The sequence below is a fragment of the Ranitomeya variabilis genome, chromosome 4 (assembly GCF_051348905.1).
Source record: "Ranitomeya variabilis isolate aRanVar5 chromosome 4, aRanVar5.hap1, whole genome shotgun sequence".
NCBI lineage: Eukaryota > Metazoa > Chordata > Amphibia > Anura > Dendrobatidae > Ranitomeya > Ranitomeya variabilis.
The window spans coordinates 238,108,397-238,125,126 of record NC_135235.1 but is presented as its reverse complement, the minus strand read 5'-3'; positions in this window follow the sequence as shown (position 1 = coordinate 238,125,126).

Sequence of the window (16,730 nt, the reverse complement as noted above, 5' to 3'; positions counted from 1 at the left end):
AGGGTCACTATAACATCATTGTTATAATAATAATAATGTGTGCAAACTGTAAAGTGCTGTGGAACATGTTAACGCTATATAAAAATAAAGATTATTACTATTATTATATTGTAACATCATGGTGCCCCCCAACATGAGCACAATCCCACCATATCCCATACAGTGCAGGACCTTGACACCAAGGGTCGGCTGCTCGAGTCTCGTTACCGTCTCATCTTATTGGCGCCTCTGTAATGAGGACTTATTGCTCACAATTACAATTAGTAACTTTCCTTCTGCTAATTAATAGTCCTGTAATGAAGCCATATAATAGCCTCCAGGAGGAGGAGGATCCTACCTGGTGCACGCCGGGGGCAGAGCGGCCGGCGAACCACTTCTGAGCTTGGCTTTTGCGTGAAGGGAATTTATCTCATAACTCCCCAGACTCCTTGGACACTTTAGGGGACGCCAGTAAGAAACACTTCTGTACGGAAGCAGGTGGCTGGTCACAGCCATGCAATCCAGGATGGACGCTGATAAGTTGTCACGTCCTCAAACATAATGTTTTATCCATTAGAGAAGAGTCTCCTTCCCCCTCTGGCAGCTGACAGTATCGTCCCTTCTTACTCACCCTATAAAAGAAGTCTCAGTTATTTTCCCATGTACTGCAGAGGCTGCTCCTTTCCTGACAAGCAGTCACTTCTATTGACTGCCCTGCAGTGCACAGAGGTTCACTTAGCAGAGACATGACTACGAGGAGCGCGACTGAGCATGTGTGTCCTCCAGCACATAGCCCACTAGGGAAAAGTGACTGAGCGTGTGTGACCTCCAGCACCTAGCCCACTAGGGAAAAGTGACTGAGCATGTGTGTCCTCCAGCACATAGCCCACTAGGGAAAAGTGACTGAGGGTGTGTGACCTCCAGCACCTAGCCCACTAGGGAAAAGTGACTGAGCATGTGTGACCTCCAGCACCTAGCCCACTAGGGGAAGTGACTGAGCATGTGTGTCTTCTGGCACTCGGCTCATCAGGTGGAGGTGACTGAGCATGTGTGTCCTCCAGCTCTCAGCTGGTCAGGAGGAGGTGACTGAGCGTGTGTCCTCTAGCACTCAGGTCGTCAGGTGGAGGTGACTGAGCATGTGTGTCCTCCAGCACATGGCTCATCAGGTGGAGGTGACTGAATGTGTGTGTGTCCTCCGGCACTCGGCTCATCAGGTTGAGGTGACTGAGCGTCTGTGTCCTCCAGCACGCGGCTCATCGGGTGGAGGTGGCTGAGCGTGTGTGTCCTCCAGCGCTCTGTTCATCGGGTGGAGGGGACTGAGCATGTGTGTCATCCAGCATGCGGCTCATCAGGTGGAGGTGACTGAGCGTGTGTGTCATCCAGCATGCGGCTCATCAGGTGGAGGTGACTGAGCGTGTGTCCTCCAGCACTCAGCTCATTAGGTGGCGGTAACTTGGCATGTGTGTCCTCTAGCACTCTGCTCATCATGTGGAAGTGACTGAGCATGTGTGTCCTCCAGCATGTGGCTCATCAGGTGGAGGTGACAGAGCATGTGTGTCCTCCAGTACTCTGCTCATCAGGTGGAGGTGACTGAGCGTGTGTCATCCAGCATGCAGCTCATCAGGTGGAGGTGACTGAGCATGTGTGTCCTCCAGTACGCGGCTCATCAGGTGGAGGTGACTGAGCACGTGTGTCCTCCAGCACTCTGCTCATCAGGTGGAGGTGACTGAGCATGTGTGTCCTCCAGTACGCGGCTCATCAGGTGGAGGTGACTGAGTGTGTGTCCTCCAGCACTCAGCTCATTAGGTGGTGGTGACTAGGCATGTGTGTCCTCTAGCACTCTGCTCATCAGGTGGAGGTGACTGAGCATGTGTGTCCTCCAGTACGCGGCTCATCAGGTGGAGGTGACTGAGCGTGTGTGTCCTCCAGCACTCTGCTCATCAGGTGGAGGTGACTGAGCATGTGTGTCATCCAGCATGCGGCTCATCAGGTGGAGGTGACTGAGCATGTGTGTCCTCCGGCACTCTGCTCATCAGGTGGAGGTGACTGAGCGTGTGTGTCCTCCAGCACTCTGCTCATCAGGTGGAGGTGACTGAGCGTGTCTCTCCTCCAGCACTCTGCTGATCAGGTGGAGGTGACTGAGCGTGTGTGTCCTCCAGCACTCTGCTCAGCAGGTGGAGGTGACTGAGCATGTGTGTCATCCAGCAAGCGGCTCATCAGGTGGAGGTGACTAAGCGTGTGTGTCATCCAGCATGCAGCTCATCAGGTGGAGGTGACTGAGCATGTGTGTCCTCCAGCACTCTTCTCATCAGGTGGAGGTGACTGAGCACGTGTGTCCTCCAGCACTCTGGTCATCAGGTGGAGGTGACTAAGCATGTGTGTCCTCCAGTACGCGGCTCATCAGGTGGAGGTGACTGAGCGTGTGTGTCCTCCAGCACTCTGCTCATCAGGTGGAGGTGACTGAGCATGTGTGTCCTCCAGTACGCGGCTCATCAGGTGGAGGTGACTGAGCGTGTGTCCTCCAGCACTCGGCTCATCAGGTGGAGGTGTCTGAGCATGTGTGTCATCCAGCATGCGGCTCATCAGGTGGAGGTGACTGAGCGTGTGTGTCATCCAGCATGCGGCTCATCAGGTGGAGGTGACTGACCGTGTGTGTCCTCCGGTACTAGCCTCATCAGGTGGAAGTGACTGAGCGTGTGTGTCCTCCGGTACTAGCCTCATCAGGTGGAAATGACTGAGCATGTGTGTCCTCCAGTACGCGGCTCATCAGGTGGAGGTGACTGAGCGTGTGTGTCCTCCAGCACTCTGCTCATCCGGTGGAGGTGACTGAGCATGTGTGTCCTCCAGTATGCGGCTCATCAGGTGGTGACAGAGCGTGTGTGTCCTCCAGCACTCTGCTCATCAGGTGGAGGTGACTGAGCATGTGTGTCATCCAGCATGTGGCTCATCAGGTGGAGGTGACTGAGCATGTGTGTCCTCCGGCACTCTGCTCATCAGGTGGAGGTGACTGAGCGTGTCTCTCCAGCACTCTGCTGATCAGGTGGAGGTGACTGAGCGTGTGTGTCCTCCAGCACTCTGCTCAGCAGGTGGAGGTGACTGAGCGTGTGTGTCATCCAGCAAGCGGCTCATCAGGTGGAGGTGACTAAGCGTGTGTGTCATCCAGCATGCAGCTCATCAGGTGGAGGTGACTGAGCACGTGTGTCCTCCAGCACTCTGGTCATCAGGTGGAGGTGACTAAGCATGTGTGTCCTCCAGTACGCGGCTCATCCGGTGGAGGTGACTGAGCATGTGTGTCCTCCAGTACGCTGCTCATCAGGTGGAGGTGACTGAGCGTGTGTCCTCCAGCACTCGGCTCATCAGGTGGAGGTGTCTGATCATGTGTGTCATCCAGCATGCGGCTCATCAGGTGGAGGTGACTGAGCGTGTGTGTCATCCAGCATGCGGCTCATCAGGTGGAGGTGACTGACCGTGTGTGTCCTCCAGTACTAGCCTCATCAGGTGGAAGTGACTGAGCGTGTGTGTCCTCCGGTACTAGCCTCATCAGGTGGAAGTGACTGAGCATGTGTGTCCTCCAGTACGCGGCTCATCAGGTGGAGGTGACTGAGCGTGTGTCATCCAGCATGCAGCTCACCAGGTGGAGGTGACTGAGCATGTGTGTCCTCCAGCACTCTGCTCATCAGGTGGAGGTGACTGAGCACGTGTGTCCTCCTGCACTCTGCTCATCAGGTGGAGGTGAGTAAGCATGTGTGTCCTCCAGTATGCGGCTCATCAGGTGGTGACTGAGCGTGTGTGTCCTCCAGCACTCTGCTCATCAGGTGGAGGTGACTGAGCATGTGTGTCATCCAGCATGCGGCTCATCAGGTGGAGGTGACTGAGCATGTGTGTCCTCCGGCACTCTGCTCATCAGGTGGAGGTGACTGAGCGTGTGTGTCTTCCAGCACTCTGCTCAGCAGGTGGAGGTAACTGAGCGTGTGTGTCATTCAGCAAGCGGCTCATCAGGTGGAGGTGACTAAGCGTGTGTGTCATCCAGCATGCAGCTCATCAGGTGGAGGTGACTGAGCATGTGTGTCCTCCAGCACTCTGCTCATCAGGTGGAGGTGACTGAGCGTGTCTCTCCTCCAGCACTCTGCTGATCAGGTGGAGGTGACTGAGCGTGTGTGTCCTCCAGCACTCTGCTCAGCAGGTGGAGGTGACTGAGCATGTGTGTCATCCAGCAAGCGGCTCATCAGGTGGAGGTGACTAAGCATGTGTGTCATCCAGCATGCAGCTCATCAGGTGGAGGTGACTGAGCATGTGTGTCCTCCAGCACTCTTCTCATCAAGTGGAGGTGACTGAGCACGTGTGTCCTCCAGCACTCTGGTCATCAGGTGGAGGTGACTAAGCATGTGTGTCCTCCAGTACGCGGCTCATCAGGTGGAGGTGACTGAGCGTGTGTGTCCTCCAGTACGCGGCTCATCAGGTGGAGGTGACTGAGCGTGTGTCCTCCAGCACTCGGCTCATCAGGTGGAGGTGTCTGAGCATGTGTGTCATCCAGCATGCGGCTCATCAGGTGGAGGTGACTGAGCGTGTGTGTCATCCAGCATGCGGCTCATCAGGTGGAGGTGACTGACCATGTGTGTCCTCCGGTACTAGCCTCATCAGGTGGAAGTGACTGAGCGTGTGTGTCCTCCGGTACTAGCCTCATCAGGTGGAAGTGACTGAGCATGTGTGTCCTCCAGTACGCGGCTCATCAGGTGGAGGTGACTGAGCGTGTGTCATCCAGCATGCAGCTCACCAGGTGGAGGTGACTGAGCATGTGTGTCCTCCAGCACTCTGCTCATCAGGTGGAGGTGACTGAGCACGTGTGTCCTCCTGCACTCTGCTCATCAGGTGGAGGTGAGTAAGCATGTGTGTCCTCCAGTACGCGGCTCATCAGGTGGAGGTGACTGAGCGTGTGTGTCCTCCAGCACTCTGCTCATCCGGTGGAGGTGACTGAGCATGTGTGTTCTCCAGTATGCGGCTCATCAGGTGGTGACTGAGCGTGTGTGTCCTCCAGCACTCTGCTCATCAGGTGGAGGTGACTGAGCATGTGTGTCATCCAGCATGCGGCTCATCAGGTGGAGGTGACTGAGCATGTGTGTCCTCCGGCACTCTGCTCATCAGGTTGAGGTGACTGAGCGTGTGTGTCCTCCAGCACTCTGCTCATCAGGTGGAGGTGACTGAGCGTGTCTGACCTCCAGCTCTCAGCTCATTAGGGGGACTATACTCTGTGAAAGGTAGGGGGCACTACACTATGCAATAAATGCGCTGGATGCAGGGAAATAGCAATTTTATGTTTGCGCACTAAATATTTCCTGGTGGAGCAGCTCCAGGAAGGAGACGACTATTCTATAATATTGCAATGGTGACTTCCGTTTATGTAGATGAGTTCCTTGTGACTTTGATGAGTTATTTCCTGCCCTAATGTACATTTTGTCACTGATGCTGGAAGGGACAGGAAACCTCACAGTTTATATCCAGAGAAATCCTGTCTTGTTACAAAGGAGAGCTATGATACATTGTAACAAGCCCCGCAGCTGTTTGTTACAGTGAAAAATGTAAATGACGGAGAGGATCGTTTATTTTAATAATGGATAATTAAATGGAAACTCCTACCACAAAATGTGTGGATATTATCAGACACGAGATGATCTTTGATTCTCTTAGATTCATTAGGGCGATTGCTGAGATACGAGGCGTTTTAGGGGGAAGAAAATAAATATTCCCGCTGTGGAGAAACGGGCTCAGTGGGTGCTCTCGTCCGCTGGCCCGGCTGTCTTTAGCAAGACTGCATGGACCACAGCTCATACCACTGAACGCCCGCTCTATCTCCCCATAGGCAATACACTACACAGACAACACAGGGTTAAGGTAAAACAGTGTGGCAATACTTTATTGAACCACAACACACAATAGCAATTGTTTGGTCACATGGGCGCATATAAAATATCACTGCGTCTCCACGTATTTCCAATATGACATGATGTCAGAGCTCCCAGGGTCACATGGGCGCATATAAAAGATCACTGTGTCTCCACGTATTTCCAGTATGACATGATGTCAGAGCTCCCAGGGTTGCTACTCCATCTGTGGATGCACGCACAGAGAAGGGGTAACGACAAGCATAGGGAGATGACCAAGAACTGTCCATACAGTCCATACAAGGTCCAAAGCCAGTTGACACGAGAGTCACCACCTGGCTTATCTGACCATCTCCATGGAACCAGGCGACCAGCGAGTCCCAACCCTGACTTTCTCCAAACATATCCATGGTGCAGAGATGGTCACTGGATCAGATCTGTGTCCTTCCAACCGGAGCCGAAAACCCCTAGGTTGTATCCTATAGAATCCTAGATCAGTGTCCCTCGTGATGGTGCCATGATGAATTGGCTGCAGTCCTTTCTCTTGTCTGTTGGGTGGTTTGCAGAATGTCCGGCTGGTTGCTCTGTATTACTTCAGTCTCCCAGTATGTGATCTCTGAGTCTTTTTATACCCAAGGCATGTAAGCTATTTTTAGAATTACCCAGGGTCTTTCAGTCTAACATCAAGATAAGGTAAACAATGGTGATGGGATTAAGTAGCACTATTAGCATACAAGCACACATCAACAAACAAAGCCCAACACACTCAATGTACAGTCACCACTACAGACCTACACAGTATGTTAGATAGTATATCAGTTGCCAAGTCTGTCTTCTTGACCCACCAGACATAAACACTTAAATTCACAAGCCAGTATACAGATAAAAAGCCAGTTCTTTTGGATTTGCAAAAACACGGTTGTCTGGGAAATTAAGATACAATCTGGTTTCTTCACACTCGCTCTTCATATATAAGATGGTAGGATTCAATCTCTTCTTCAGGACTTTACACTGTCCAATAGTGATTACTTATGAAGCAATGAAGAGAAACATTATGTACTTAGTGTCCTTCCCCCTCTGGCAGCTGACAATATAATCCCTTCTTGCTGAGTCTTCTTGGGTTTATTGCCATATTGTGGCATTATACAGATATATAACAGATGTCCCATGCACCACTGTGGCTGCTCCGCTTTTCTTGGGGCGATTCTCCACCAAACCACTTGTCATTCCAAGTAGCAATAAATTAACTTTGACAAGAATATTTCTGGTTGATCAGGTCACATATCAGCATCGTGCAGTTCACAGCGTCACATACAGGCATCTCTCAACTTAGTAGGATGTCAGAGACAGGAACAAGATGGAGCCCAGGACGTCAGGGACAGGAACAAGATGGAGCCCAGGATGTCAGGGAGAGGAACAAAGAAGAACGTAGGATGTAAGGGACAGGAACAAGAAGGAGCCCAGGACGTCAGGGACAGGAACAAAGAAGAACGTAGGATGTAAGGGACAGGAACAGGGAGGCGTGCAGGACGTCAGGGGCAGGAACAAGGAAGAGCGTACGATGTAAGGGACAAGAACAGGCAGTAGCACAGGGCCAGGAACAGGCAGGAGCACAGGACGTCAGGGACAGGAACAGGCAGGACGTCAGGGACAGGAACAGGCAGGACGTCAGGGGCAAGAACAGGCAGAAGCGCAAGAAATAAGGGACAGAAACAGGCTGAGCATACAGTAGTGTGACACCTCAGGGTCCTGGTTGTTACAGTGGCATTGCTTTCCTCATGGGGAGAGTGATGTCACACTTGGAAGCAAAGGAATATCTCTTTTATCAGGTAACCACAAAGCACACAACATGTTCTTACTCCAGGCCAGAAGGGGGAGCTCTGATCCTGCTTAAGGGTGGCTCCCCTATATATACATTCTGGTCTGGAGGGAAAGTTAGTTGGTGAGAGGAGTGAGTTGGTGCCAAACAGGAGACTTGAGCAGTCTGAGGCAGAGAACAGAGCATAGAGTTGGAGAAGGCCAGAGAGGAGCTAGTCGCAGAACTTCAGGCGGAGCTGGTACAAAAGGAGAATAGTTGAGCAGATGTGGGGGTCTGCAGCTCCTGACAGAAAGAGGAAGGAAGGAAGAGAGCAGACTGAAGGGGCTGAGCAGCCAAGGGGGTGCTGCAGATCCTGGACAGAGAAACTGAGAAGGAAGAACAGCGTGTAGTGAGCATGCAGGAGAGTGAAGCACAGGGGAGTGACAATTGGGGAGGACAGCTGCGACTGGGCTACCTCCCTGGCAGAGCGCAGACACCGGTAGCTGGAAGACCAAGGCTGTGAGGGACTCTAAGGCTTACAGCAGAAACCAGCATCACAGCTGGACTACATGTACTCTGTCTGCCCTAATACCCAGGAGACACAGTGGCTCATAGAGCCCGGGTCATGACAAAGACCCTATAAAAAGGCTCGAGCCACCTGTCATTTGGGTTGGTGTCCCACCTTTATGGAGGACAGGGAGAACTGTGAGGACCTTGATAGAAGCCACAGGCAGCAAGGGACTACACCAAAAGGGACTCTGAATTTGCTTCCAAGCTGGCCAGTCCCTGCCTGTACCTGTGATCTGGTGCCCTGGACTGTGGCTGCCTGAAGAATTCAGTAAACCAGGTAAACCTGCGTCCTCCGTTCTTTACTGCACCACTCACCATCCTCATCTATACACTGGAAGCCCTGGGGATACACTTCACCTGTGGGAAGTTATACCATCTCAGCTGCCTTATCATCACTCCAGTGGACCCCTTTAAGCAGCGTTGGTCACCCTGACTGAATACCACAGGTGGCGTCACGAACATAAACTTTATTCAAAACCTCTTTAAGGACATTCCCTTTAACATGGGTGCCCAGGGCCACGGACCAGGTTGCCGCCACCATGACATTCCCCTTTAAGTACCGGACCTGGTACCGAGTATCCCCACTGCACTGGCGGGCTTTCCACATAGGAAGTCAGGGACAGGAATAGGGAGGAGCGTAGGATGTCAGGAAGGAAGAGGGAGGAGCCTAGGACATCAGGGACAGGAACAGGGTGAAGCGTAGGACATCAAGGACAGGAACATGGAGGAGCATAGGACGTCAGGGACATGAACAGGAAGGAGCGTAAGATGTCAGGGACAGGAACATGGAGGAGCGTAAGATGTCAGGGACCGGAACAGGAAGGAGCGTAGGATGTCATGGAGGAACATGGAGGAGCATAGGATGTCAGGGACAGAAACAGGAAAGAGCGTAAGATGTCAGGGACAGGAACAGAAAGGAGCGTAGGATGTCATGGAGGAACAGGGAGGAGCGTAGCACGTCAGGGACAGGAGCAGGAAGGAGCCTAGGACATCAGGAACAGGGAGGAGAGTAGGACATCAGGGAGAGGAATTGGCAGTAGCACAGGACATCCATACCTCCCAACTTTTGAAGATGGGAAAGGGACAAAGTTTGCGGCGCGCAATGCGTGCCGTGGCAAATTTTAGGCCACGCCTCTGACCACACCCATTCATAATTAGTCACACCCATATCCACGTCCCAACCACACCCATTTAGCACTGCTGATCACACTGTTTCATATACAATAATTAAACAAAAAAAAAATATGGCCACACAGTGCTCCATACCGTATAATGGCCACACATGATGCTCAATACTGTATAATGGCCACACATGATGCTCCATACCATATAATGGCCACACATGATGCTCAATACCGTATAATGGCCACATAGTGCTCCATACTGTATAATGACTGCACATGATGCTCCATATTGTATAATGGCCGCACATGATGCTCCATACTGTATAATGGCCACACATGATGCTCCATACTGTATAATGACCCCACATGATGCTCCATACTGTATAATGGCCACATAGTGCTCCATACTGTATAATGACTGCACATGATGCTCCATATTGTATAATGGCCACACATGATGCTCCATACTGTATAATTAAAGCATAACCCAGCACTCAACTTAGCGGTGAAGAAATATAAAGGATTTTATTCATCCCAATGTAAGCCAGACGTTTCGGTCCCTAACCGGGACCTTCATCAATGACTGTAAAAGTATATACAGACATATACAGTAAATAAAAATAACAACAGTGGGTGACAATCAACAAAAACAAAGTATATACAAAATATATATAAACATAATGTACAAAGTATACGCTAGTAGAGAAATATATTGTGGCTAGTTATCAGATAGACCGAGCAGAATTGTAAGAGGAAGATACATGCTATACAAGGCAAAAAACCACATTATGTCAAATGTAAGAACATACCATATGAAGGGGTGAAGCGTGATAATGGACGGCTGTATTAGCCTATAGTAAAAATAACAGTGGTAGTGTGTTATGCGAGGCCTAGATGAAGGGCCAAAGGAGAGCTTGAAAAGGAATGTAAAAACTGGAGCTTACCAGAAATATGGATAGAAGTGACTCAAAGGAGAACCAATTGGAATGAGGACTAAACCTGTATGGAGATATGTGTGATGATTAAGGGCATGCCCACATGTGGGTATATGCGCTATGTCACAGCAGACTATGTTGCACCAAAAAGGTGCAGCATGTTACAAAATATGGCCGAGAGCGTGAGGAGTTACCTGTGTCCTTATGACCGCGGAATCCACCGCTGTGTTAGGGGTATGTTGGAGTGTGCTCGGGATTAAATAGCAGAGCACAGGTGTTCGGCTGGCGTGTAGTTCCGGTTCCCTGTAGGGGAGACCGGGCGCACTGCGCAGAGGCGGAAATGACGCTAAAAGGGGGCGTGGTTAGGATATGCGTTCCACCGCCAGATACAGCTAATATGGACGTGCGCTCCACCATGTGGAATAATGGAGCATGCGCGGATGTAGAAGGAGACACTATGTGGGCATATGTGCTAAATGGGGCAGAATGCAGTATGATGTGAAAATATAAAGGAGGAACGGGAGAGGCACGGGAATAAAAAGGCCTTTAAAGGGGATGGTGAAACACGGCACTAGGAAATGGATGGTAAAGCAAATAGTCAGATTTTATAGGGTGCTCATATCCGGTAAGTTGATGTGAGATGATATACGTGGAGCACTAGAAGACTCAGAGAAGATGTGCAACGCGTGCTGGTCTATATTCGTGCTTAACGGTGTCCAAAGATCAGTAGAGACGACTCTGAAGGGAATAAGAAGAATGGTGTTAGCAGTTGGAAACATAAAAAGCATATACGGTTATATAAATGCCATTAAATCATAGTCCTTATTGAGACCCCTTGGTGAGAGGGTCTCTAATGTATGAATCCAAAATGCCTCTCTTTTCGTTAGCAGTATTGATCTGTTACCACCTCTCCTTGGTGGGGGAACTGAATCGATGACCTGAAACCTGAGTTGCGAGACCGAGTGTCCGTGTGTATGGCAGTGATGAGGAATTGGTAATAATAAGTTTTTACACCGGATTGTGGATTTGTGTTTTGAAATCCTGTCACGGACCGACTGGGTGGTTTCACCGATATAAAGGAGGCCACAAGGGCATTTAATCATGTACACCACAAAAGATGAATCACAGGTAAAAAAGTCTCTGATATGGAAGGTCTTGCCGGACCGAGGATGTTGGAACGTGCCTCCCTTCTGCACATTGTTGCACTGAGCACAGTGCAAACAAGGAAATGTACCGGTTTTTGGTTTGGATAAAAAGCGCTGTTTATGTGAGGAATAGGGGCCCATGTAGGCCCTGATTAGGCGATCTCTGAGATTAGGTGGTCTTTTAAAACAGGGCAGAAAAGGTTCTCTGAATTCTGGTACATCAGGATGTGCAGTGGACAGGAGGTGCCAATGTTTTCTAATAGACTTATGTAATATGTATGAGGCAGGATGATACAAATGGACAAACGGGATACGTTTGCCCTTGCTCATTGTGGGAGAACTAGAAGGGGGGTCCCTAGAATGGTCCAGAACTGACGAGGGGTAACCCCTTTTTTTAAATTTAGTGGTCATGTCATGGAGACGTTGTTCTCTCAAGGGGCCATCAGGGACTATTCGTTTGACCCTCTGGAATTGGGATCTAGGAATTGAGCGCTTCACCGGAGGGGGGTGGAAACTCTGGTAGTGGAGGATACTGTTCCTGTCCGTGGGCTTGATGTAGATATCCGTGGTCAGAATGCCATCGGAATCCTTGAGCACCATAGTATCCAGGAAGTTGATAGCATGTGAATCGTAATTCATGGTGAATTTTATCCCAGGCCAGGCCTCATTGAGAAATGTAAAAAACTCCTGTAGGGACTCCAATGAGCCCCCCCAAATGCAAAAAATGTCATCAATATAGCACTTCCAGAGGGAAACGCTACTGATGAATAAATGATGTTTGTAGATGATGGAAGACTCAAAGTCAGACATGTAGGTATTTGCATAGGGGGGCGCTACATTGGAGCCCATAGAGGTCCCCCGCGTCTGCAAATAAAAAGTATTCTGAAAGAGAAAAAAATTGTTAAACAAGACAGTTGTCAACAGATCCACACAGAGATTGATTTGCTCGGTATCAAAACCGGCTGTGGTTAGAGAGTGATGGACAGAATTTATACCGTTGATATGTGGAATGGACGTGTATAAGTCCTTGACGTCAAAAGTGACCAGTAGAGCCTCAGCCGGTACCTGTTTGATTAATGAAATACACTGAAGGAATCCCCCTGTGTCAAGGAGAAATGATGGGGATGATTGGGTGATGGGGGGCAGAATTTTTTCAAGGTAGATGGATAATGGAGAGAGAATTGAGTCAGTGGAGGCGACTATGGGCCTCCCTGGGGGATTCTGAAGATTTTTGTGGATCTTGGGTAAGATATAGAACACCGGTATAATGGGATTGTCCTTCTTAAGGTAGTCGTAAGTTTTGGCATCAAGGGTGCCTTTAGAGAGATATTTGGTAAGAATAGACTCAATCTTATTACGGATCTCCGAGGTAGGGTCCTTAGTGAGTTTACTATAAATAGTGGTGTCACAAAGTTGTCTATTGATTTCTGATGTGTACTGTGTTTTGTCCATGACGACTAGGGCACCGCCCTTATCAGCCGGTTTTATAATTAAACTGTCATCTTTCTGTAAAGAAGAGAGTGCATGATGTTCAGTGGAAGACAAATTAGAGGGAAAAAACAACCGTTTCTTTTCAATGTGATCACGTATGGTAAGGAAGGAATCCTGTATGAAACCAATAAAGGTTTCTACCGCGTGGGAGCCCTGAAGTGGGCGAAATGAACTTGTATTACGGAGACCAAGGTTCAAAATAGACATGGGGTTAGTGGGAAGTAAAGCAGGTGTAGTGGGGGTGGGTGAAGAGGAAAAATAAGCCTTAAGTCTGAGGAGGCGAAAGAACCGTTGAAGGTCCATTTCAAGTTCGAAGGTTTTGCACTGGTAAGAAGGGCAGAAGGATAGACCTTTTTGTAACACTTCCAATTCGGAAATGCCCAGTGACCGAGAAGAAATATTAACAACTATAGAGTCTATACCTTGGATCTCGTGGTTCTCATTTGATCCGAGGCATTTCTTCTTTCCATAGCCACGTCTGTTTTTTTTCGTGGGGGGCGTCGACGGGGTCCTAAAAAAGGGGCTGAGGTAGAAGGGAGGGGATTCCTGTCTGGCTCCGAACCTGAGGTGGAATAGTCCGTAGAAGACCTTGGGTTGCGAGTAGGTTGACGTCTTGATGAGGAGCTGTCCTGCCATCGATACACTCTATTGGTTTCGTAGTCAATGCTGTCCCTGGTGAACTTGTTACGCTTACGATTCTCGATGTCTCTTTTATGAAGGTTGATGCGATCCTGGATCTGGGTCCTGAGTGTGAGAGTGTGATTCTCTTAACCCAAAGGTATTCAGAGGTATACCTTCGGGTTAAGAGAATCCCGAGAGGGCTTAGGGTTCCACTGCGTCCCACCCTCTTTCACGATTGTCCTGAATTCCGCACTAAGTTTGAACAAATACTAAATAAGTGTTCCTACGATTTGATAACACTCACCCTAGAACACCTGCATAAAGCCATCGAGATCAACGCAACACAGATTAAGAACATCGAGTCGCAACTAGCCTCTGCTGGAACACCGGACGAACTACAAACATTCAGGACCCAGATCCAGGATCGCATCAACCTTCATAAAAGAGACATCGAGAATCGTAAGCGTAACAAGTTCGCCAGGGACAGCATTGACTACGAAACCAATAGAGTTTAAAAACACAAATACACCAAAAATCAAAAATAAATTATATTAATAAATGTACAGATAATTATTCCCCTGACGAAGGAAGAGATTCCGAAACGCGCGTCAGGGTGCGCGGTAGCGGGACCAGGTGACCTCCTTAGAAGGTATTGCAGATATAATTGCCTCTTGTTTTGATCTTATGGTCGTGTTTTGTTGCACACTGCACTTTATGGGTGTTTTTTCACTGACCCGCTGGTGTTACTTAGTGTGCCCTGCGGGTGATTTTATATAGTTGTTTGTTTTGTTTGCACTTTGCACCTCAATTGAATTATTTATCATCCCGCAGGCCCTATTTTATGTGCCCTGTGGTGCTACACATATTTTGATTTGATTTTGCACTATTTTCAAGCAAGTATCTCTTAAGCTAGTTGAATTTTTGCTTATGCACCTTATATATATATACTAAATTTATATTTTTTAATTTTTGGTTTTAAATTATTTATACCGACCATTAATTAATTTTTTGGCAAAAAATTGCGTGAGATATGTCGAGGTCACCTATTTATATCTGATTGGTTTTTATAAAAATATGTTTTTATGTCCTGTTATAAATCGCGTACTGATTAATTGTTTTATTTGTGCCACTTGCCACCACAAAATAAAGGCTATTTGATAAATATCTCCTGCGTGGGTACACTTTCTTTGCTGTTCATGTTCTAGTTGTGGTTGGGTCTCTATTTCTAGTGTTCAGTCACTATTTCTCACAATACACCATTAGTGGTTTATTAATAATTATCTGTACATTTATTAATATAATTTATTTTTGATTTTTGGTGTATTTGTGTTTTTAAACTCTATTGGTTTCGTAGTCAATGCTGTCCCTGGCGAACTTGTTACGCTTACGATTCTCGATGTCTCTTTTATGAAGGTTGATGCGATCCTGGATCTGGGTCCTGAGTGTTTGTAGTTCGTCTGGTGTTCCAGCAGAGGCTAGTTGCGACTCGATGTTCTTAATCTGTGTTGCGTTGATCTCGATGGCTTTATGCAGGTGTTCTAGGGTGAGTGTTATAAAATCGAAGGAACACTTATTTAATATTTGTTCAAACTTAGTGCGGAATTCAGGACAATCGTGAAAGAGGGTGGGACGCAGTGGAACCCTAAGCCCTCTCGGGATTCTCTTAACCCGAAGGTATACCTCTGAATACCTTTGGGTTAAGAGAATCACACTCTCACACTCAGGACCCAGATCCAGGATCGCATCAACCTTCATAAAAGAGACATCGAGAATCGTAAGCATAACAAGTTCGCCAGGGACAGCATTGACTACGAAACCAATAGAGTGTATCGATGGCAGGACAGCTCCTCATCAAGACGTCAACCTACTTGCAACCCAAGGTCTTCTACGGACTATTCCACCTCAGGTTCGGAGCCAGACAGGAATCCCCTCCCTTCTACCTCAGCCCCTTTTTTAGGACCCCGTCGACGCCCCCCACGAAAAAAAACAGACGTGGCTATGGAAAGAAGAAATGCCTCGGATCAAATGAGAACCACGAGATCCAAGGTATAGACTCTATAGTTGTTAATATTTCTTCTCGGTCACTGGGCATTTCCGAATTGGAAGTGTTACAAAAAGGTCTATCCTTCTGCCCTTCTTACCAGTGCAAAACCTTCGAACTTGAAATGGACCTTCAACGGTTCTTTCGCCTCCTCAGACTTAAGGCTTATTTTTCCTCTTCACCCACCCCCACTACACCTGCTTTACTTCCCACTAACCCCATGTCTATTTTGAACCTTGGTCTCCGTAATACAAGTTCATTTCGCCCACTTCAGGGCTCCCACGCGGTAGAAACCTTTATTGGTTTCATACAGGATTCCTTCCTTACCATACGTGATCACATTGAAAAGAAACGGTTGTTTTTTCCCTCTAATTTGTCTTCCACTGAACATCATGCACTCTCTTCTTTACAGAAAGATGACAGTTTAATTATAAAACCGGCTGATAAGGGCGGTGCCCTAGTCGTCATGGACAAAACACAGTACACATCAGAAATCAATAGACAACTTTGTGACACCACTATTTATAGTAAACTCACTAAGGACCCTACCTCGGAGATCCGTAATAAGATTGAGTCTATTCTTACCAAATATCTCTCTAAAGGCACCCTTGATGCCAAAACTTACGACTACCTTAAGAAGGACAATCCCATTATACCGGTGTTCTATATCTTACCCAAGATCCACAAAAATCTTCAGAATCCCCCAGGGAGGCCCATAGTCACCTCCACTGACTCAATTCTCTCTCCATTATCCATCTACCTTGAAAAAATTCTGCCCCCCATCACCCAATCATCCCCATCATTTCTCCTTGACACAGGGGGATTCCTTCAGTGTATTTCATTAATCAAACAGGTACCGGCTGAGGCTCTACTGGTCACTTTTGACGTCAAGGACTTATACACGTCCATTCCACATATCAACGGTATAAATTCTGTCCATCACTCTCTAACCACAGCCGGTTTTGATACCGAGCAAATCAATCTCTGTGTGGATCTGTTGACAACTGTCTTGTTTAGCAATTTTTTTCTCTTTCAGAATACTTTTTATTTGCAGACGCGGGGGACCTCTATGGGCTCCAATGTAGCGCCCCCCCCTATGCAAATACCTACATGTCTGACTTTGAGTCTTCCATCATCTACAAACATC